A 22,776-nucleotide genomic window follows, 5' to 3' on the forward strand; every position below is an offset into this window, starting at 1 on the left:
CCTGCTCTGCTGGGGCTGTGCAGTGACCTGAAAAGCTCAAGAGAGACAGTTTGTGTTGGCTGGTGCATATCCAGACAGTTCAGGAGAGACCTGCACTGCTCTCCATGACAAATCCTCAATAATCCTCCAAAAGCAGAAACAAAAACTAAGCAAGTGATGCAGCCTGAGCTTGCAAACAGGCATGGGTGGCATTGTTTGATCTTTGGTCCCTGCCCAAATGGGGCTGGCTAAACCCCAGGACTCCCACGAGGTCTGTACCGGCAGAAAGCCTGGGTTTTCATGGGTGCTGGGATGAGCTGCTCACCCCTTGGCTGTGGCATTTCCTACCAGACCTCATGTCCCTGCTTCTGCCCCGAAGCACAGCGTGGAGCCCCACATTAGCTGTCTCATTGAAAAGATGCTTATTCTGCCCTTGTGCCTGGTCCCCTGTCAGGTTCATTTAGTGACACTGACTGAAACCATTGCAGGGAGAATGTTTTGTGCCTTTACACTAAAATGGGCCTTCTTTTGGGTGTCCCACCTCAAGCCAGAGGCTGCAGAATGGGATATGTGTGGGTGATAGGGAAGCTCCTGTGAGGCTGTATGTAGTCTCCAGTCCCCACTAGCCCTGTGGTGGGGGTGCTCCTCATGCCCACCTGCAAGCAGTACCCTGCTAGGTCTCCTCACTACATATGGTGCTCCAGGCGACACAGCAGCTGCACCTCTGATAACAAATTGAACATACCCAGGCCCCTTCTCTCTGTCACTGAGGCCAGCCAGCTTAGAATAGCCTGCAGCTGCACTTCTGAGCTTTTTTTGCTTTCCAGAACAGTGTAATGTCTTCCAAGTTTCCTGCTGGGAGAGGTGGCTGACCCATGCTGCTTCCTGAACTGCGCGGGAGACTTTTCTAACAGTGCAGACAAGTTACAGTGCTTTTGAAATGGAAAATCCCCTAGCAGTGTTTAATTTATCAGTCAAAATAGAGATTAGATGTTTTCAGTATCTTCAAGTTAATAGAGGACTTCTGTGATTCAAAGGGCTATTCCAAAATGCCAGTGGTGTGGGAGAATTTTTTAGGGCTGGTGTTCTGGGAAAAGCAATTCTGCTTGAGCTGAAGCCATTACTAATCTGAGCATGAGTCTATTCAGCAAGTTCACATCCGCCACATCTGCTGCAGCCAGTGGCTGTGGGGTTCCCGGTGCACGCCTGCCCATCTGCTGAGCATCCACCTGCATCCCATAGCACTGCTGCTCTCCCAGCTCCCTGCCCAGCCTGGCTTCCTACACGCCAGGAAGGAGACAGAGCCGGGCGCTGCAGGTGTTTCCAGTCAGCCCCACCAGGATGCTGGAACAGTGCCTGGGATCCTGCAGCACTGCCAGCAAGAGGATGTGCCCATGGTGGTGCTGATGGCCATGCTGTCCCCTTCCACACCACCCGTGCTGATGGCCATGCCGTCCCCTTCCACACCACCCGTGCTGATGGCCATGCCGTCCCCTTCCACACCACCCGTGCTGATGGCCATGCCGTCCCCTTCCACACCACCCGTGCTGATGGCCATGCCGCCCCCTTCCACACCACCCGTGCTGATGGCCATGCCGTCCCCTTCCACACCACCCACTTCTCCACTGCCTTCGGGCTCGCCACACATGGGACCTGTGAAGAACCTGAACAGAAGCCAGAGCAAAGCTGGCCCACAAACAATACACATTGCTTCTTATACTAGAAAACAGACTATTCTAAACATTAGAATTTGTATCTGGAGTCTTCTCCTTAGGCTTATTTAGAGCTTTATTAAAGTTATATATATTTCAATTAAGCATCCATATGCTTCATCACAATTTAGTAAATCAGATTACACATGGCAGCCAAGTAAACCAACCATATTTCAGCATTGTAAAGTATGTGGCAACATATACAGCAATGTATAGGAGGGTAAGAGAAACTTGGTGATGACTCAGTATTAAAGCATGTGATCCCACTCAGATCTGATAAGATTTCCATACAAAGAAGAGGTTTCCTGTCCTAGTTTCATCAGGATAGAGTAATTTTCTCCTTAGTAGCTGGTGCAGCGCTGTGTTTCAGATTCAGTATGAGGATTACTTTGATAACATGCTGATGTTTTGGCTGGTGCTGAGCAGGGCTTTGCCTGAGTCAAGGGCTTCTCAGTGTCCTGGGCTCTGCCAGTGAGTACGTGCACCAGAAGCCAGGAGTGAACATGGCCAGCAGAGGTGACCTGGATTGGCCAAAGGGATATTCCACACCCTGGATGTTCAGGCTCAGAGCATAAACTGGAGGGAGCTGGCTGAAAGAGGCCTGATCACTGCTCAGGGATGGGCTGGGCATTGGTCAGTGGGTTGTGAGCAACTGTACCATGCATCACTTGTCTTTCTTGGGTTTTGTTCCTCTCCCTCTTTTTGTTATCCTGTCATTACTTTTTTTTTTTTTTTTTACTTTACTTTGATTATTAAACTGCTCCTATCACAACCCATGGATTTTATCTTTTTCTGATTCTCCTCCCCATCCCACTAGGTGTGGGGGAAGTGAGTGAGCAGCTTAGTTGCTGTCTAGGGTTAAACCATGACATTTCCTTATCTTCAATAAAATAATAGGATTCAATAAAAATTTGGTTTCTGTTCCTAAGAGGAACTGATGTATGCTATCAGCTGTCCAATTTATTCTGAGGCGTCCTCAGGTTCCCCTGCATTGCTATGAATCACTTCCCCAGAATTATGTGCAGATATTTAAAATGTATGCCTGGAGTATTTTAAAAACAGAGCTAATTGCCAGTTTTGAGCTCCTTTTGCACAGTCTATCGAGAAGATTTTGAAGATTAACTGTTTTATTAGACAGGCAGGATTAGATCTTCAGCTGTATAAACTAGGACAGTCTCACTTCAAATTCCCATATATGATCTTTATCTCACTTGTGCATATGTCTTCAGCCTCAGGCTACACTCACTTCTTCTGCATCCTGTGAGAAACCCAGTGGGTGGAATAACCTGTTATGTATCCTAGTGTGGGGGAGATGCTGTTGTAGCACCTGCCCTGGAGCCCACAGAAGGCAGAAAAAAGCTGCACTTAGATTTTAGGATCAGGCCTAAGCCTGGCACAGCAAAGCATTGCATAAATGAGTAATTTACTTCCACTATGTGCCTCATTTTCAGTGACTTCAACGAGACTCAGAACTGAGATTTTCCAGACCCCGATTTGATGCTATGGTGAACAGCATAGCATTGTTGAATCAGAGCCTGGCTGGGGTTGTTTCATTTGCAGAAAATGGTACAGGGGTTGCACTGAGGGATGCAGCTGCAGACCTTCCAGGGCAGATGTTCTCACTGCCACTCAGTCCACCACATGCCAGATCCAAAATTTTCAGATGCTGCAGTTAACCTGCCACATTCCCTATGGAAAAGACCTTCACAACTTAATAGGAAATTCCATCATTGTTAATGCCTATTTTGGGGCTTTTTAATAATTTTAATTCTAAGAGGAAATTGCATATAAAATGCTGTAGAACTGACAGGAAATCTGGTGAATTTCAGGGGGTAGTTCTGATTTTTTCTACAGTTCCATGTCCTTGAAGATCCTCATGATTTCTTTCACCAATGTTAAATTCTGCAGGACTTTTCCACAGAGGAAATCTGTCATTTATTTTCTTTACAGTTTCAACTGAGCAAATACAGACAAAATAAAGTTTACTGTGGCACAAGGGAGGTTTGAATCTGAAGTCTCTTTTCAACAAATACCTGGAGCTGTGAGTGATATCTCATGCCCAAAAGCTGAGTATGTTATTTAAAAAATCCTGTTACATGAGCAAATGAGAAGAGGAAAATATCTTGCTCAAAGCTTTTCACTTTTCCAAAGTTTCTTTTTTTTTCATTTCTTCCTCTATCTGCCTTGATTTTAAGAGACTAATTCACAAAAATTGTGGTTTTTCTAGTCAAGAGACAGCTGTATCCTCAGAATTATCACATCTAGTCCAAACTGAATCTTGATCCATGTGTTTCCTCAAGCCCCAGACTGTTTGAGACTCAGAGCTGTGATTCAGGTGCATCTTCCAAGTGAAGATTAATTACATCTGGGTTTCCTTGAAGCTTCAGAGACCCAAAAAAAAGGCTGCAGAGAGACCAGCAGAGATTTGATTTCTAAATGAAGGAAGACCCACTGGTGCACATACATCTTTATATACCCAGTTTGTATATGCAAGAACAGGATGACTGAGTATTTGTATATGCCTTTGTCTAATTGGGAGACTAATTATCCAGGTACAGATTTATAAATAGAATGCAAAAAGAGGGCTGAAAAGAGGTAGAAGAGTACATTATCAATTTCATCCTAACCAATTTATGCTCCTCCATCCCAAACACCTACAGAGCCTTCTTCCCTGGGTGGGGCTCCATCCACTCCTGCCATTCAGGCACATTATCAGACACACACAACTGTTGCTTTAGAATAATGAATCATTAAGTTTGGAAAAGACATTTAAGATCATCAGGTTCAACCATCAACCTAGAACCACTGACATGTTCATGATTAAATCATGTCCTTAAGTGCCATATCCACACCTTTTGAACACTTCCAGGGATGGTGACTTCGCCACTTCCATCAGCAGTCTGTTCCAATGCTTTACAACCCACTCTGTGAAAAGTTTCTTACTAATATCTAATTAAATCTCTCCTGGTGTTACTGGAGGCCATTACCTCTCATCCTTACATTGCTGTGTTAAACAAGGCCAAACACCTATGTGCTATCTGGATGCATCCAGCATTGAAATTTGAGCCATACTATCAAAGCTGATTGATAATGATAAATAACATAAAAATCAAGAGGAGATTTTAGGCTTTGAGTTATCACAGCAGTGCAGGGAACCCTCCACAAAACGCATGTTTCGATTCAGTGCCCTGGAAATCTCACATCTGCAGCTAATATTTCTTTTTCAATTATTGCTGTGATTGGATAAAATATATTTTAATATCTTTGTGCTAATAGTTCTAGCTAGACAGAGAGAGGTATTTCCACTGCACTGCAAGACCATTACATTTATTTGTACAATTCACTTAACTCTGGTCCATGATATTGCCAGAAGCTCTTGATGGAATTATGGTTCCATAATTATAGCTTTATACATTACAGTCCTTAATAGCCTTAGGGCTGGATTCTCACTTGCAATAAATCATCAGGGCTTCATTGATTTTATTGAAGTATATGAAGGAATGTCAACATACACCAGCTGAAACCTGAGGTGAGATCTTCACCCTTTGAAGTCATTGGGAGTTCTGCCATCAGCTTAAAGGCAGCCAGAAATTAACCCTTGCTCCTCATTTTTCATAGCCACTTTGCTACCATGAACTGCATCAAGACAATAAATTTTTGAAGCTAATGCTGTCAAAAGCAAGATGCTGCTGCTGATTAAAATCTATCATTATCACTCATACTCTAAAAGGTTGGGCACTAAAAGGTTTCATTCCCTACCACTCTGCACCTTAGATTCCCTTTGTACAGACCAAGTGCAGCAACCCACCCTCAACTCCTGCAATATCCTCATACATTTTTATGGAGGTTCTTATATATGCACACATAAATTTAAAGTTTCAGATTATGTCACTGTGCACTCTCAGCTAATTTACTGTTCATATATGAGCCTCAGTGAAAGGAAAGTATAAATAACAGGGAGACATCCAACATTTCAAATGGTCAGCAAATGGATGAGTTCACTCAGGCTCCTCTGGTAACCTCCACAGCCTTCTGACAAGAAGCCAGACAATGGAAGAGGAGGTTAAAATACTGAGTGTGGGGAAATGCATTGCACTGGGGGGAACAAATATATAATATTCACATGTAAGTAGTGAAAATCACTCACTGCCATAGGTCACAGATTTGACCACTTGGGGTAGATGCAACTATCAGTCACTTAAGAATAAGTACAGTATGCTGTCAAGTCTTTCCCATTAAAATAACATATATAGCATCAATGTATTTTAATGATAATATTTTTGTGGGCTTAAATTTGGCTATTTGCATCTTCAGTTATGGAAACAGAACTACTGAAAGTTTCAGTCCAAAAGAGACATAGTTTTTTTTGGCAACTGAAATGTGGATGTCTGTGCCTTGCCCTAAGTCAGCTTTGGCAGGCACATCAGAGCTCAGCAGTTCCTAAGTCTGAGCAATGAACTTTTGATTACAGCTTATTGCCCCCCAAATCTAATTCCTTTAAAAATCAAAACAGGTCCTCCAGAGGAGGATTATTAGGAGTCTGCTAAGGATAGAGCAGCACAGGCCCAAATTTACCAACAGATGAGATGGCTGTGGCATAGGTGAAAGAAGGCATAAAATGTTTATCCCTTGAAGCCACAGTGACTGATGCAGGGTAAGCTGGAGGGAATGCTCTCTGGAGACCTCTTCTGCACTGCACTGCTCCAGTTTTGCTTTCCTCTCTGCTTATGGTTATAACTGTCTTATTTGTCCTTCCACTAAGATAAACATATCTTTCCCCTATTTGAATCCATTATGACAAATTTATTGGGTTCACTCAGAGAAAAGCTATCTGTTGCTTCCTGATAGGTCCAGAACAGAAAGACAAGGGTGGGCTGGTGAAAATGTTGGACTTCTCATAACTAGAGAATCCATGGCCAAGGGACAGGCAGGAGATGAGGAAGCTCCTGCTCCAGTGCAGGCTGTGCTCTCCTCAGGAACCTGTGGAAGCAGGAGCACCCTTTCTGATGCATCAAAGGTGGCATTTGGGAAGAAGAACCATGACAAACAAAAAAAGCAAAGACAGAAAGTCAGGAAAATGGAAGAGTAGCCAAACCATTTCCATGGAGCAGATAACTGAGAAGGTAAAAACATTGGCCAGACACTTACAAGTGGGCAATTTAGCTTAGAGGATAATGCACTGATGCCACAAGCTGCCCTGAAAGGGTAGAGTGGCTTTGTCACAATGGGCAGCTGGAATCCTTTCAGGCCCACTAAAGCACGAAATGTAATGGCAGGGAGGAGCCCAGCACACACTCCTAAACCCACATGCTTTCATATTAACTAAGCTCTAAAAATAACATGCTGTATCAAATGCAAATTGATAAAGTCAGTCCGGGGTTTTTTTCTCCTCTGCTGTCACTTGAAGAAACTGCTTTAAGCAGTTTCATCTCAGTCATTTAGTACAAACAGATGCCTCTGCATCTTGCACTGATAGAGAAAAGTGAAGTTTTCACATAGGCAACACAGTTACTCCAAACAACCTGCAAGGCAGTGATGAATACAGCCCTAGAGACCACATTTTTCTGGGTACAGCACATTAACGGAGCATTAACCAGGAGAACGTTAATTACACATTGTCGCTGCTGCTCACCCAAAAGGAATTCAGACTGGCAAAACATGATCATAAAAAAGAAGGCATTTGGAACAAATCAGTGTGTGTGTGACATAAAAATGCCATTTGCATCCTGCCTAGGAAGGCTCTGCAAGCCTTGCATCTGCCTCTCAAGGTCTCCACAGCACCATCAAACACAACCTCAGATGATGGTCCAGTGACTCTGTGCTCCACTTAATGAGCACTGACAGGGAGATTAGAACAAAACCCAAAATACCCTCTGGTAATGTTTCCAGATATAAAACCTCATTTTCTATAGAGTTTTGAGCTCTTTTTTTTTTTTTTTTTCTCTTAATAATTCTGTTTTAAGACAGACTTCAACATTCCAATGACTGAGGGCCAAGACATCTGGGTCTCTGAGGTTAGAATGTGCTGTGAGGACACAACTTCCTGATTCTCTGCCCAGTTTCATCCCCAGAGTCTCCCAGTCTGCTCAAAACTGCTCTGTCCCCAGGGCCCAGAAACCAGATGGGGACAGAGCAGCACAGCACATCCCGAGCACTCAGCTTGCACCCACCAACCCCTTGGAGGAGACCAGGAGATCCATTCTGCCATGTCTATGACTGCTGGAGATGACACAGTGTAGAGAAGAAAGTCCTAAAGTGTCAAATCAATTCCCCTGAGCCATAGAAAATTTGCTTTCTTCTCAGACCAGTTTAATGGAGTACTGATCATCCATCTTCAGGGCACTCTGAATGAAAACATACCTGTCACCACCATCACTACCAAATCACTGTTCAGAAGAGCAAAGTGACTTGTATTTTAAAATCTATACAAAAGCTACATTCAACAGCTGGTTCTGTTAGAGAAACACTCTGCTGTTAATGTGTGCACACACACGGGGCACAGTCTGGTGTGAGCGTGCCACTTTAGGTTAAAGCCACCATTGCTATATAAATCGTGCACAATCATCCGTAATCTTTGCAAAATGCAAAATACAGTTTGCTCTCTGTTGCCTGTTCTGCACAGCCCTTTCATTATAGAAACATCTGTTAGAAGTGCTTTAGCTGAGAGCTTGTCAGACTTTCCATTATAAACCCCCATATTCAAGGGGTTACTGCAACTGAGCCATAAAAAGTTGCTCCAGGCTCAAACTTGGCATAAAAGGTCTCCAGTGGGAGAATTATTTTTTTTCTCAGCCCAAAATGTTAAAATACATGCAGTTAAACAAAAGCAATTCACTTTCCCTCAGAGACTACCTCTCCTGATTCTATGTGTTAGACTTATATGTACTAACACTGTGCATGAGCTTTTAAAAGCAGGCTATTAATTAATTAATTCATTAAGCTATTTGTTAAAATAAAGTCACCAACTTCACAGCCTTACTGATTAATTTAAGTGGCCAGATGATTTCAGATAGAAAAGCAGCTACCACATAAAAAATACAATATTCATCCATATAAAAAAGCAAGGTGGGGGTGAAAGTACTTTTAGGTCATATTTTCATCCTCAGCTTTAACTAACTTTTCTCTTGCAGAAAATGGATTTAACCTTGGGCTGACAGTAGGATACAATGAGAAAAATGACCTGAGGGCAAGTAGAGAAGCTATTTTTTTTCAGAGGCAGCCTGCTCTAGAAGGATGGTGGAGATTAGCAGAAAGATGTTAAGTAGGAGGAAATATGCTTGTTTAAAGAAGATAAGCAGGGGTGGGTGGGTGTGTGCTTGTGTGTGTTTCCCTGTACTGTACTGATCAAGGCAGTTAAGGTGACCCACTGATCCACAAGCAGTGCTAGAGACAAAAATCCTTCATGCAGCCTGGGGACAATGAAGGAGAGGCAGAAACCATAGGAGAACTCAATTTAGGAAAGATTGGTTTGCAGGTAAAGGAAGATGAAGGAAAGCAAAAACCCAGGAGACCTTTGAATTGAAGAAGGCCTCATTTTTCAAGCTTGAGGCTATGAGCAGTGCTGATGTTCAGCAAGGCAGCCCTTGGGTATAGAATGAGCAAAACTCTTGTTACACCATTAATTGTACTGTACCCAGCAGCTGCAGAAACAGACCTCACTGCTGATCCTGCAGGAATTTAAGCCCATGAGTAATCCCATTTAAATTAATGGGATTATGCCTCAGAAGCGTAGAGTTAAGCATATGTGTATTGGTTTGCTGGAGCAGGCCTGGGGCAATGAGCAGGCTCAGGAGCACCCTGCCTGCAGTGTCCATGCTCTTTGTGCTGCCATCCCACAGCTCCTGCTCTTCCACCCATCCAGCCATTGGGAAGAAAGGCTGCAGAATGAGCTATGAAGTGTCTAAGGAAAACTCCCAAACTGGGGGAAGTCACACAGTGATTCACCATTGAATGAGTGCCACCATTGAGTGGCACCATTTCCTCTGAGTCAGTCCTGAACAAAAGTCCCAGCACAGCTTCAAGATGGGAAACTGTGGCTGTATGTGCGGTCCCATGGAGGAGATGGAAAACAAACATTCTGCTGGTCACCACCACATAAGGTCTCAGTAGCCCATTTGGAGGGTTCGTTTTTTCACCCTGGTGTTTCTGGCCAAGATCCAAGTGCTGTAATTCCAGCTTTCTGGTTCACCCTCCCAGCATGGGATCCTGCTGCCTTGTGGCCTTGGTTGCATTTCTGAACACCAATGAGCAGCTGCTGGAGCCCTGATGGGTGAGGGACAATGTCTCTGTACACACAACAGATGACCCAGACACCCCTGGAGAATGAGCATGACATGAAGAAACAGCACTGCAACCTTCACTCATGCTGAGGAGAGCTTTGGTTTGTATTAAAATCAGACACTTCTCAGCATTCTTGACTACAGCAAAGTGGCTTTCTAGCCTTCACTGACATTGGAACTACTTGAGATTTCACTACATTTAAATGTTCCCTTTAATCCACTCCAAGGCTTCAGCTCTAGCAGTGAGCTCAGGGAAAAGCTGTAAATGTTGTGCAGTACCTTATGTGAGTAATGCACATATTACATCCTGACTATGGACCTAAGAGGAATATTTCACCACTGCAGTCTTGCTATCAGCATGTGGCATGTTTGAGAGGCTACTGATTCTTGGATGTTGGCCAATCTCCTCCAGAGCTCTGGAATTAACATTGACATCATCTGATGCATTGTGTCACACCCTCTCTTGAGCATCAGGAGCTCCTAGAAAGGAAAAGCTCAGACAAGGAATCAGTCGCTTAAGTCATAGGTTATCTGAAGTGAAGGGTACCCATGGCTTCCTTCCTTTTTCCTGTTTTCTGTAACCTTATTCTATGGCAGTTGTCACCATATTTCTTAGGTCAAGAACACTAAGATGACCCCTCCTCATATTATTAATTATTATTATGAAACTTAAAGTCCTCTAAATTAGAGTGTCCCAAATATCAGATATTTGACTGGCTTGCACCCCAGTGATTCAGTTTTCTGTTTTTGCTTTATGTTATATACATGCTTTGACTGGTTCAGAAAAACTCATCTCTTAAATATAAACAAATATTAAAAATCTGAAAAAAAAAAAGCTGACATTAAGTAACTGGAAATCTGAGATAAGTACAAGCTAAAAGGAATTTCCTGCCACTACTATGTGTATTTCTACCTTTAATCACTATCACATTATTTTCTTACCCCTGGTTTTCCTCTACGGCATGATATGAGCAGATATCAGACAGGTCCAACAGAAGTCTTTTAGAACAGACCAGTCTTTTAAGATTTGCCTTTGCTGTAAGAAAGGAATAATGTTCAAAAAAGTTATATACTATTCCATGTATTGAAATATTTTTTTTGGGCAGTTGTATGTAATGTCAACTCTACCTTTCCATTTTGAATTTTCAAACACGCTCATCTCTACAAGTCTAATTAAAAAATATTTTTCTTTGCACATTCTTTATGCAAAAGTGATGGAAATTTTGTATTTAAAATGAATGTGAATGGATTGTAAGCTTTTACTTTAACAAGAAACAATCTGGTATTTCCATAAGCAATTAGACTACGTTAATAGTCTATAATCTATCATGCCAAGAAATGACAGAAGCAACTTCTCAACTATATAGAAATATCAGGGGTTTAGTTATGTTTCTTCTCTAGAGAAAAGATAACTCACATGTCCATCTGGATCTAACTCAGCTGTTGTGAAAAAGCAGCATCAGCATCCAGAACAGCAGAAACAGCAGAGTAGCAGAGTCAGAGTTCAGGTCCCAGTGCCATCCTGTTGTTTCTGCAAAAGCAAGGCAAATAACCCTGGAAAAATACAGCAGAATGCATCAGGGAGAGGTGTTATCCTTGGCTGTAAAGCTCTCTTTGAAGTAATCACTGTGGGTGTTGATTTGCCTTTCTTTTATTTTGCTTTTAAATAAGATCTGTGATCCTGTTAGTATTTTGCATGTCACAGTGAAACTTCACCATAGAAAGGGACTGAGATAGAGATTCCTCAGCTGTGGTCCACAGCACGGTGGTGAGCTCACTGTGCCTGCAGTATGCTGACTTGCACCCTGGACTTCATTGGAAAGGAACAGAGCCAAGGGCAGGAGAAGAGATGAGATAAACAGCAAAAGCAGAAACCATGGTCAACTTTTACAGGAAGGTCAATACCCATATTTCTCTAAAGACCTCTTAAAAAGAGGCACAAATGCTTTTTCAGTACAATTTTCCATGTAATGTAAATTACCACAGGGATGTTACACAATGATTTGGAGGATAAGTGTCCATGAGGCAATTTCTTTATTGAGATGTGTAGCTCATCACAGAAAAGTTGGAAAACACCTGTAGGTGTGGGAATACGTTTCTACTCTTACTGAAATAATATACTCTGGTTATTGTGCTGGCTTTTCAAGATCTCATAGCATACAACATCTATTTCTGTCTGTCCTCTGAAGGATCCCTTCCTTTTTTTTTCCTCAGATGAGATAATTTACCTGACATCTAGCAGAAGAAAAACCATTAAACCACACATTTAAGATGGTCCATGATGATCAGAAGCCAAGAGATATTGGCAAAGGGAGGAAATGAAATGTGTGAAATGCAAGATTATGCCAATCTTGAGATGCAGTGTTAGAATTGGCTTTCGATGCACCATGTATGTTGTATTCTCTATGAATAGGTACAGCACTGAACAATTCAGAAGTCTGACCTGAAGACCTAAAAAACTAAGAGAAAGTTTCCTATTGACTTCAGGGCCTTTGGATTACAAGCTTTTGCAAGAAGCACCATTGAGTACTGAAATAGCCTCAGCCATATGAAACCCCTGAGAAATTTAGTTCACTATGGTGTAGCTATTTCTGCCACTACTTCTACCTTAGCTGTCTGTCTCAGGCTGATCTATTTTAAATAATTATTTCTTTCTGGAACTTTAAAGGCTTGAGTCATCCAAGATGATGAATTTGCAGGGAAAGCTCCTTTTCCACCTCCTCCCTCCACATTACAGCACTGTGGAGGCCTTGTACATGAAACTTCACTCCTCCATTAGAAGAACTTGAAATTTGAAAGTGGCTTGAAATTTGACAGTTTGAATATGGCTTTTCAAACAGACATATACTTTCACATCTTTGAAAGCCAATATATACCACAGAATCACAGAAAAAGCTGAGTTGGAGACCCACAAGGATCATGGAGTCCAACTCCTGGCCCTGCACAGCACCATTCCCAAGAGCCACATCGTGTGCCTGAGAGCATTGTCTACACACTTCTTGAATTCTATAAGGCTTGGGGCTGTGACCACTTTCCTGGGGAGTTTGTTCCAGTCCCCAACCCCCTTCTGCCTCTGGCTGAAGAAACTCTTTCTAATATCTAAATTAAACCTCCCCTAAGCCTCCTCTGAAACAGCTTCAGGCCATTTCCTCAGGCCTTGCCATGGGTCACCACAGAGAAGAGATCAGTGTCTGCCCCTCTGCTTCCCATCACAAGGAATGAGGCCTCCCCTCAGTTTCTTTTCTCCAGGCTGAACAGACCAAGTGGCCTCAGCCATTCCTCACATGGTTCCCCTCAAGTCCCTTCATCATCTTTATTGCCCTCCTTTGGACACTCCCTAATAGTTTAATGTCTTTCTTACATTGTGTCACCCAAAACTGCACACAGGACTGCAAGTGAGGCTACCCCAGTGCAGAGCAGACTGGGACAATCCCCTCCCTTGCCTGGCTGGTGATGCTGTCCCTGATATCCCCCAGGACAGGGTTGGCTCTCCTGGCTGCCAGGACACTGCTGGCTCATGTTCAACTGTCCACAGACCAGGAAACCCCAGGTCCCTTTCTGTGGTGCTGCTTTCCAGCCTCTCATTCCCCAGTCTATACACACATCCCGGATTGCCCCATCCCAGGTGCAGAATCCAGAACTCTCCCTTGTTGAACTTCCTATGGTTGGTGATTGCCCAGTCCTCTGACATGTTGAGGTCTCTCTGCAGGGAGGGAGTCAGTGGCTCCTTCCAATTTTGTATCATCTGCAAACTTGCTTAGTATCCCTTCCAGTTCTGCATCCAAGTCATTTATGATGATTTTGAAGAGCACAGGGCATAAGAATGATCTAGGTTTCCATGACCAAAATTGCCTGAGACACCCCTGCTACATAGGATATGTCAGCCCCGAGCTGACAAGGGCTGATCTAGACTGCAACTGGGTCAGTGCACATCTGAGAACTGCCAAACTCACCCCAGCTGAGAAGAGAGGGAGGGTGAATTAGGGATCAGTCAAGAAGTGAAAACTATATATTCACATATCCAACAAGGATGGGAAGAAACTTAAGTGACCAAAGATGGGGAAGAGGCAGCTCTGCCACAGCTCTGCCCACGCTGCTTTAAGTGACTGATCTACACTCTCTTACAGTATGGTTATGGTATATTTTACAGTATGCATTGAATTTTAATTTTTCTGTGCAGATTTCACAGCCTTCCTTCCTCCTGTGGCTTTTACTACCCAGGAAGGGAGAGAGGCGGAAGAAAAAGCTGCAAACCAAAGGGAGTGTGGGTGTGAGGGGGTTTATGTGTGCTTTGGGTTTGAAGCTTTGGCCTGAAAAGAGATATTTCTGTTAACAGACTACAAAAGATGGATGATTTGCTGTACTGAAAAAGTTAGAAACTCCTGTAACGTCAACATAGTTCACTGAAAGTTAAGAGGGGGCGTGTTATTTTTAGGTGCTAAGTAATTCACAACATTTTGTGTTTAAAATAAAATATTCATCTGTATCATTATGAGTCATCTTTGTTCAGATAGTTTACTAAAATATTCTCCTTATGTAATACTATCATCCAACATGCCTGAGATCTCTATTTTATTTTAAAGTTGGTGTATAACAGGAAGTCAACAGATACACTTGTGTTTTTAAGGTTAATGGTGAAACAATATTTCAGGTATAGTCACTATTAACAAGTTGTAAAATGTTGACTTCCCTTGCTATATTTTGAAATATTCTATGTCCTTTCTATTATTATTTTTCTTCTGCAGTTTATGTGCTATACTCCTGCAGCCAGGAACATGTGTTTCCAATTACTTGAGCTTTCCATACCAGCTTTGCGTTCAATAGCAACATTTTTTTTAAGGTACTGCTCCTCCTCCCACAGAAGTTAATATTCCTCTCATTTTTCATGCAGCTAACAGCAGTGGCTCTTGATTTCAGGCTTATTTTAGAAATCATTTGATTGGGAGCTCCCCCAGACAAGAATATTGCTTTCTTCTAAACTTGTACATTTTAAGTGAGAAAACCAAGCTTTCCTATTGAATGTATATGAAGTCTTGAAGCAAGACAGGGGAAACTGATGTAATCCAGTCTGCCTTGCATGACATTTTCTCTAGCTTCTTATACAGCAAAGAATCCGACTTGACCACTAGAGCCACAATGGCAGAAATATGAGACATCATCCTATCCTTAAAATTCATGCTTAGGCCTTACAAATCCCATTTCTGGAGCATCTGTGCAACCTGTGTCCAAGTAATGTCTTGTAAGGTCATACATTGTGATTATGACCATTTGTACATGGAGAATTGAGGCAGATAGATGTTTTTACCTCTGTATTGGCTTAGGCCTCAAGCTTGAGCTGACTCAAAGCTGACTTTTCTGCACATTTCTGGGACTCACCACTGAAGAGGGATCTGAAGGTCCTTAAATGTTTCCTGAGGAGGGCAAAAAGCCAGTGAGAGGGCTAGAAGTCATGTCCTGTGAGGAGCAGCTGTGGGATCTGGGCTTGTCTGGTTTGGAGAAGAGGAGGCTGAGGGGTGACCTCGTGCTCTCTAACAGCTTCCTGAAGAGGGGAGGGGGAGGTAGAGGTGCTGAGCTCTTCTTCCTGGGATTTATTGCTAGGACATGGCAATGGTTTAAATGCTGTAACAGGGAAGTTTATTATGAAACATTTAATGGAATCACAGAGTCATTTTAGGTTGGAAAAGACTTTTAAGATCTTCAAGCCCAACCATTAACCCAACACTTCCAAGTTACCATTAAACTACTACTAACCCTAAGTGCCACATTTACATGTTTTTTTGAATACCTCTAGGAATGGTGACTCGACCACTTCCCTTGGAAACCTGTTCCAATGCTTAGCCACCTTTTTTCTGTGGAAATTTTTTTCCAGTGTCCAATCTAAACCTCAGCTGGTGCAAGTTGAGGCCATTTCCCCAGCTCCTGTCACCGCTTACCAGGGAGGAGGGACTGACCCCCACCTCTCTATAACCTCCTTTCAGTTGTAGAGAGCAATAATATCTCTCCTGAGTCTCCTTTTCTCCAGGTTAAACACCCCCAGCTCCCTCAACTGCTCCTCACAGGACTTGTGCTCTAGACCTTACCCCAGGCTGCTTTGCCCTTCTTTCAACATGCTTCAGAGTGTGTCAAAATAGTGGAAAAATTTTCCAAGAGGGGTGGTCAACACTCCAAGCCTGTCAGTGTTTACGAGGTATAAGGGCATGCCCTTAACAATGTGCTTGGTCAGCCCTGAAGTGGTCAGGCACTTGGACTAGATGAACATTTTGGTCCCTTCCAACTGAAATACCCTATTCTATTAATCATCTGTATCAATTAGACATTGGCTTTCACTCAGGATTCAGTCTGAGAAAGGCCATGGACTCACCATACAGAAAAAATTCAGGCACAGAGCTGGAAATTGAGATGCAGACCTTACAGACAGTGCCAGCATAGCCTACATAAAACACCTAACAAGAAAATGTACTCCAACCTGAGGCACAGTTCATCAAGGTAAGAGGTGTAGCCAGAGAGACCCAGACTGTGTCTTGTCTAAGTAGAAGGTACAGGGCAATGTTTGAGTGGAGTGGAGCAGGGTTACTGCACATCCTTTCATCCTGCTTCAGGCTGGGATTAAGACAAAACACAACTAGACAGCAGTTTGGCTGTGCCCTTGTATTTGTCACTTTAAGTGAAGTTTGGGTGATTTGACCAAGGCCAGCATAAGAGCTTGAACTTGGCATTATCCATGAACCTGCTTAATGAAACTTCATTAACAATTTAATCTGCCTCTTAGGACTAGATATAGATCAGGAGGGGAAAGCCACTAGGGCTGAGTGTAGTCTGGGCCCCAGGCAGCAGAAAGGCTGCTCAGAAAGTATTAAGGTGTTTGGAATAGGTTATAAACCTCTAGCCTTTAGTCACTGAGTAACCAAAGATTGACTAACAGATCTCTCATCTGACCTCCAGGAGAGGAAAAGTCACAATCCCTTGTTTGCATGAAAAGAACCACACAAACACTACTTTGTGGTTGCCCTGAACATCAGGGAATATGGGTACCTCCTTTTGAAGTACAAAGCTGGTGAGGAAGTGTGTGCTGAAATTACAAGGTAGGAATGCAAGATATTTAGCCCAAGAAGAGCAATTCAGAAAGGGGATTAATTAATGCATGGTATTGCATGATCTTCCTCCATGGATGTGGTTTGTAGACCTCAGATGCTGTGTTTGCAACCTCCAATGATAACATGTCAGAGCATAAATGAGAGATCCTGGCTGAGCCAGGATGAGTGTTTCAACTGGTGAACACTTGCAGAGAGATTCACAGCAAGTGAGAGTGGGATGAAGGCAGCCACCACCTCCCACAAGAGATGAAGGAGTTTTTCCCAAAGAGAAGCCTATAACCAGAGTGTAAGCCAGAACAGTGATGTGATGAGGAGAAATATGGAAATGAGATATCTGCAGAGCCCATTCCTTCTTTGGGGAAGTGCTGCAGTCTCTGTGACAATAGTCAGTCTCTTCTCTTGTCACTGTTTCTCCCCACAAACCTCTCTGGTGTTGATCCCAGGTGCATTGGTAGCAGAGGACAAGCACTGCAGCCCTTCTGAGCATGGGATACAGCACTTTCTGACTCACTGGGTCTAACAGAGGCCACCCCACCACCCAAACTGCCCTGGTTTTCTCCTGTAAAAGTCATCTTTCTGCTGCAATCCCAACCTTTTGCTGGGCCATCTCCTTCTCATCTACATACATAGGGGCCATAACACAGCAGATTTCTATTTTACCCTTTGGCTTTGTTTCTCAGTCCTGTTTCCTCATCATCATTCTAGGATTTGGATTTTTATGACACCCACACATGCATATGTATAAGCATAAAAATCTAAACTCCTAATCAATTACAGTCATGGAAAAAAAATGGATTTGAGTTTATCTTTCTCTTTGTCGGCATGTTTCCATGATGACCATCACCTATTTCCAAAAGTTGTGAATACAATTAGAAACAATGTTATTTTCCCACTGGCCTTTAATTTTCTGGACCACTCTAAAGCTCTTCAGGCTAACAACTCATGCTCACAGTCTATGCTGCATCCAAATATTCAGTGCTTAGGGCATGTGATGCTTGCAGCATTTATAACAGTGTTGACTCTCACATGCCTATGACAAGTCTCATGGCACTCATCCATACTTTCAAATGTTCAGCTCCTTGTGATAAGGGATTGACAAGAAATATAGCACTAATTTTTATGTATACATTTAGTCTTCATTAGTAAAAATAGTTTAAAATAATTGCTCATATGACTTCCAAAGACTCAGAACATGAGAAGCTTACATCTCTTTTTTAAAAAAATCCTCTAATTGCTAAACAAATCTGGTGATCAACTGGGCTTTGTCATACTGTTTGTTAATGTCTGGAATTCTTGACTTCTGTTTGTCATTTAAGTTTTTTGTAACAAACCAGTGGCACCACATTGACTTTTTCATCCATTTTTTAAAAGGAATCCAAGGAAAACATTAGTGACAATTGGAGAATAAGCCCAGTGTGATGCTTACATGTTCAAGGTGTCCTTCCAGCCCAGCCATTTCAGCCCAACTGACATCCTGGAAACCTAGAGAGAAGGATGTAGAGAGGGTCAGATTTCTCCACACAACATTTTTATTGCAACTTGGGTCTGTGGTGCATAATTCAACTTCTAGTTGTCTCTCTATATTGTCTGGACTGTCCACATATCTTTGGGAAAATATGAAGCCAGCAGCTACTCTGACACTATGGGGACCTCTCTATGTGACATCTGCTTTCTTTAGTACCCTTTACTGTATGTTTATATACAACATTTTTTGAGCAGAGCTGGTAAAACAATTGTTTGTACATGTCTTTGGTTTCCTCCCTTCACATGCCACGTTGGAAAGAAAATAGGGGGGGAAAAAAACTATGAAAATACTCCCCATTTTTGCCATTGTAACAAGGAACAATGAAGGAGAGGCAAAAAAAAGGAAATGCTTCAGGGTTTGGGGTTTTTTCTTATTTCAAGAAAGAAAACTAAAATCAGCTGAAAATGAAACATGCCTCCTATGCATTAGTGCAGCCTGTAGGTACCACTAGGGTCAAGTGCTTCTTGTCAAGGCAGTTTCTAATGCCTGGACCTTTTCATAATGTCAAGAGGTGCTATTTGCTTAATAAATGTACAAACATGTTGTTAAACCTGTTAGAACACAGCTTCTGCTGTATTTCACTGAATGAAAAGTGGAGAAAGTGACAATGTTTCTTGTGTGATGCAAAAGCACATGGTTTGCTGGATGGAGGGGGCTTGGTGCTTTTCCTAGTGCAACATTGCCAGCAGGGATGCTGATCTCAAAAGTAAACCTCCTTGGCTGCTCATTTAGGAAGGAGCAGGACTAGTAATAAAAGTGGTAGGGATCTCCAAGGAAATGTTAAAACTGAAAGCCAGTGCACAAAGAGATATGTTTTGTAGTGCAGCAAGAGGTCTCTATACAAGTTAATTACTGAAGTTTTCAAGAAAAATAGTGTTTATAGCTTATGGTAAGTTGTGTCAGTGTTTATGAAATCTTTTTGGACAGTGTTTTCTACTAATTTTCTCTAATGCTTGCAAAGTTTTAGTATATGCCGTAGTAAATCCAGATAGAGTCACAGTGTGATTAGGGAACATGGCTTAGCGTGTCACAGTATTTCTCTGGCATCCGGCTCCTGGTAGCTAGAGAGAGAAAGGTCTGGGATGGCTGAGACACAGGGCTGGCCATGCTCTAAAGGGAAAGTACATTAGTTTCATGTCAATATATTAAGTCATTTTTTTCTAGGATGTAAAGCCTCCAGGTGACTGAAAGGTAGAGAATGACAAAACTGGGACCTGCAATTTCTTTCTCCAAATGTTTTATTTATTCTGTTGAAATTTTCTCTAAATCCAATAAGTAGGGTGGTAAAGAACTGATCTTTCTTTCCAATCTATAATGAAAAAAAAATCCTAACTATTATCATGATAGGGCTTGCAATTGAAACATGAAAAGTAACAGAGCTTGGGGCCTCATATGTTGATGACAATTTTCTTGAGCATTCTGTTCATGATCTCAATAATTATTTCATGTGCTTTATCTTTCACATGCATATCTAAACCATTTTAATCTTTAATGAACTGACTTGTCTTAATTCAGTAGCCATAGAGTTCTTTATGGAAGAAGTGACAATTTTGTTATCAGCTTTAGGAATACACAAAGCTTCATCCTGGGGATAGAGTGAGCAAGTGATCAGAAAGCTCAGCTGCTGCGGGTACCTCAAGGGTGGATGTGGTTGAGGGTTTTTCCCAATTTAAAAGCAAGCATCTTCACATCTCTACTGAGTAAGGCCATTGGCCTTTTTTTTTTTTCCTAAGGTGATGGGGGATTTTTTGCAGCTGCTGGGTCCTTCCAGGAATCTTTATCCACTCTTTAGCTTAAATAACTCTGCTTGTCTGAGTTTGAAAATTTCTTTCTCCCCCATTTCTGCTGGAATGTTTCTGTAAAGTTTATTATTGTCAGCTTCATTATTTTGCCTACCATTCTGTCTCTGTTCTCCCTTTTCCCCAAGATGGGCAATAACATCTTTTTGTAGAGTTTTTCAACTCAAATGTCTATAAAATTAAACTTTTCACAATAGGCACAACCTTTCTTGTACTTATTTTTTTAACTGGAAAAACAGGAAAGTATATTTTTTTGGTGGTTCTTTCTGTAAATTGTTGGAAATGTGTTATAAACTGATAGTTTTCCATTGAATATAAATGATTTCCCCCATTCCTTTGAAATTTTTCTAGACAGAACCCCAGTTTTGCAGAAAGCCCTTGCTCTTCTGCTTACAGCCTACTGAAGCTAGCTGAAGGACACTAGTCTTTTTAATTATTGCTTTATCCCCTCTCACCTTGACCTAACTCTGCCCTGGTAGGGAATGTTTGCCTACACCTAACTGATTTACAGCAGATGTTAGTGGTAATAAATTATATCCCACTTCCCCCAGATCCTTTTTTTTCTAGAGCTGCTTGAATGTTTTCAAATGAAAAGTCTCTCAATCTTAAAAGTGCTTTTTTTTTGTCAAAATGCATATTTCGAAGTTTTATGCCTACTTTCTCATTTTTTTTTAATAATTTCTGTCCAGTTATACTGAAAAGACTGCATTTTATACCTTTTCTCTGTTTTTTGCTTTCCTTTTTCTACTGGAAAGAGTGGCACTGAGGGGAAAATACAAGAAAAGAGAAGGTGAAAAATACTATGACAACAGAAGGACTTCTATGGAAAAAAAAGTGAATAACTGAAATAGCTCACTGGCAAAGCACATGGAACAAGGAAAAAAAAAGAAAAAAAGTTCAACCCTGACATGTTTTAATTTTTCCCTGGTTTTGCACCAGTTCCTTCCTGACATCATCAAGCAACCATTTGGTCCTTGTTTCATGCAACACGTGCTAGGCAAGGCAGGTGACTTCATGCCTCTAAAGTCAAGTATTTGTTCCACCAGCTCTCTGCACAGATGCAGCCACCAGTGCTCCAACCACGCTCACAGGGACTGACTCCCATCATCAGCCTCATGCTTTACAAAAAGTAGTAGGAGAATGACTGGGAACTTGAGGACGCAACTTGAAAGATATTTCTTGAGTCAGAATTAGGCTGGAGACCAGATGAGAGCTCCTGATGAAGGGATGCCCCCAAAGCCCCATTTCCCACCCCAGTTCTGCTGCCAGGCTCCCTGCAGCTAACACAACCTAACTCCATAGTCCAGGCATGATGTTCAAGCCTGGCCACTTCCAGGGAATGCTGTAACCAATGCTGGTTTGCCAGCGCTTCTGTCTTCAAAATAATAAGCAGAAACACACTGCAAGTGGTAAAGGTGCTGAAGGAAGCCTTTTCCTATTTTTTATTCCTTCTTTTTTATTCCTACCAGGAAACTTCATGTAATGATACAGGTTAATATTGCATGTGGGACTCACATTAGGGCCATTTCAGATGAGATAATTGCCAATGCCTTAAGCGAGGGCACCAGTCAGTGGATATTACCTCTGTGTCTAATTACTTCCACCAGCAAGGGAAATTCAAGGTACTAATTTTTATCCTTTTTTAAAAATTTCTATGAAGTCTTAGGAGAATCAGAAAAATCTAAAGGCATGATGTTTTCTTTCTAACATGCTTTAGGCAGGACTGTCCCAAAAAGTCAATTTTCAGAGAGAGGAAGCATGTCTGGAAGTGGGCCCTTGCCTTAGGAGTCTGGAACCTCTGGAAAGCAGAGAAGCCTGGAATTGTCCCCCTCCAGAAAATACAGCGAAGTCCCCATTCTGCAAACATACAGAGTCTTAATTGTGTCTGTGTGTGTGTGCTTGTAATACTATGAATTTAAATTTGGCAACTCTTATGCAAACTTCACTTCGTTAATTACATCTACGGGGGCAAGGGGTCAGCTCTATGCAATATTGTTGCTTCTCCTTGCCTTTGTAACTAGCAGAGAGCTTTACATTAATAGTGTAACCAAGGTAGATCATATAAAAGAAATAAATTAAGAAGTCTAAAAGTGATATTTTTATGATGACAAGTGAACCACAAGACACAAAAAGCAAAATGTATATTCTGAAAATAACAGACTAAACAGGCTTCATCTTAATTTTGCTAGGGACTGCAGAGTTTGTTCCAAAATTCATAGAATCATAGGATAGTTTGGGCTGGAAGGGTCCTTAGAGGTTATCTAATTCCAGTCCCTCTGCCATGGAATTAGATTCCTTGACAAAATAAAGGAAGCATAAAGGGAGTCTCCAAACTCCCCTGTTGCTTTAAGTAGCCTGTCCCTACAATTTCTAGGAGAGGAAGCAGGG

General features: G+C 42.0%; 1 long non-coding RNA gene across 1 annotated transcript; it reads right to left on the reverse strand.

The window, feature by feature from the left end:
• Positions 1-6,473: 6,473 nt before the first annotated feature.
• Positions 6,474-9,967, reverse strand: LOC137475239 (uncharacterized). Its single transcript, XR_010999778.1, has 2 exons — positions 6,787-9,967; positions 6,474-6,671 (listed from the first exon to the last, which is right to left on the reverse strand). It is a non-coding gene; the product is annotated as an uncharacterized lncRNA (long non-coding RNA).
• Between the last annotated feature and the right edge of the window lie 12,809 nt (positions 9,968-22,776).

The sequence above is a fragment of the Anomalospiza imberbis genome, chromosome 1 (assembly GCF_031753505.1).
Source record: "Anomalospiza imberbis isolate Cuckoo-Finch-1a 21T00152 chromosome 1, ASM3175350v1, whole genome shotgun sequence".
Classification (NCBI taxonomy): domain Eukaryota; kingdom Metazoa; phylum Chordata; class Aves; order Passeriformes; family Viduidae; genus Anomalospiza; species Anomalospiza imberbis.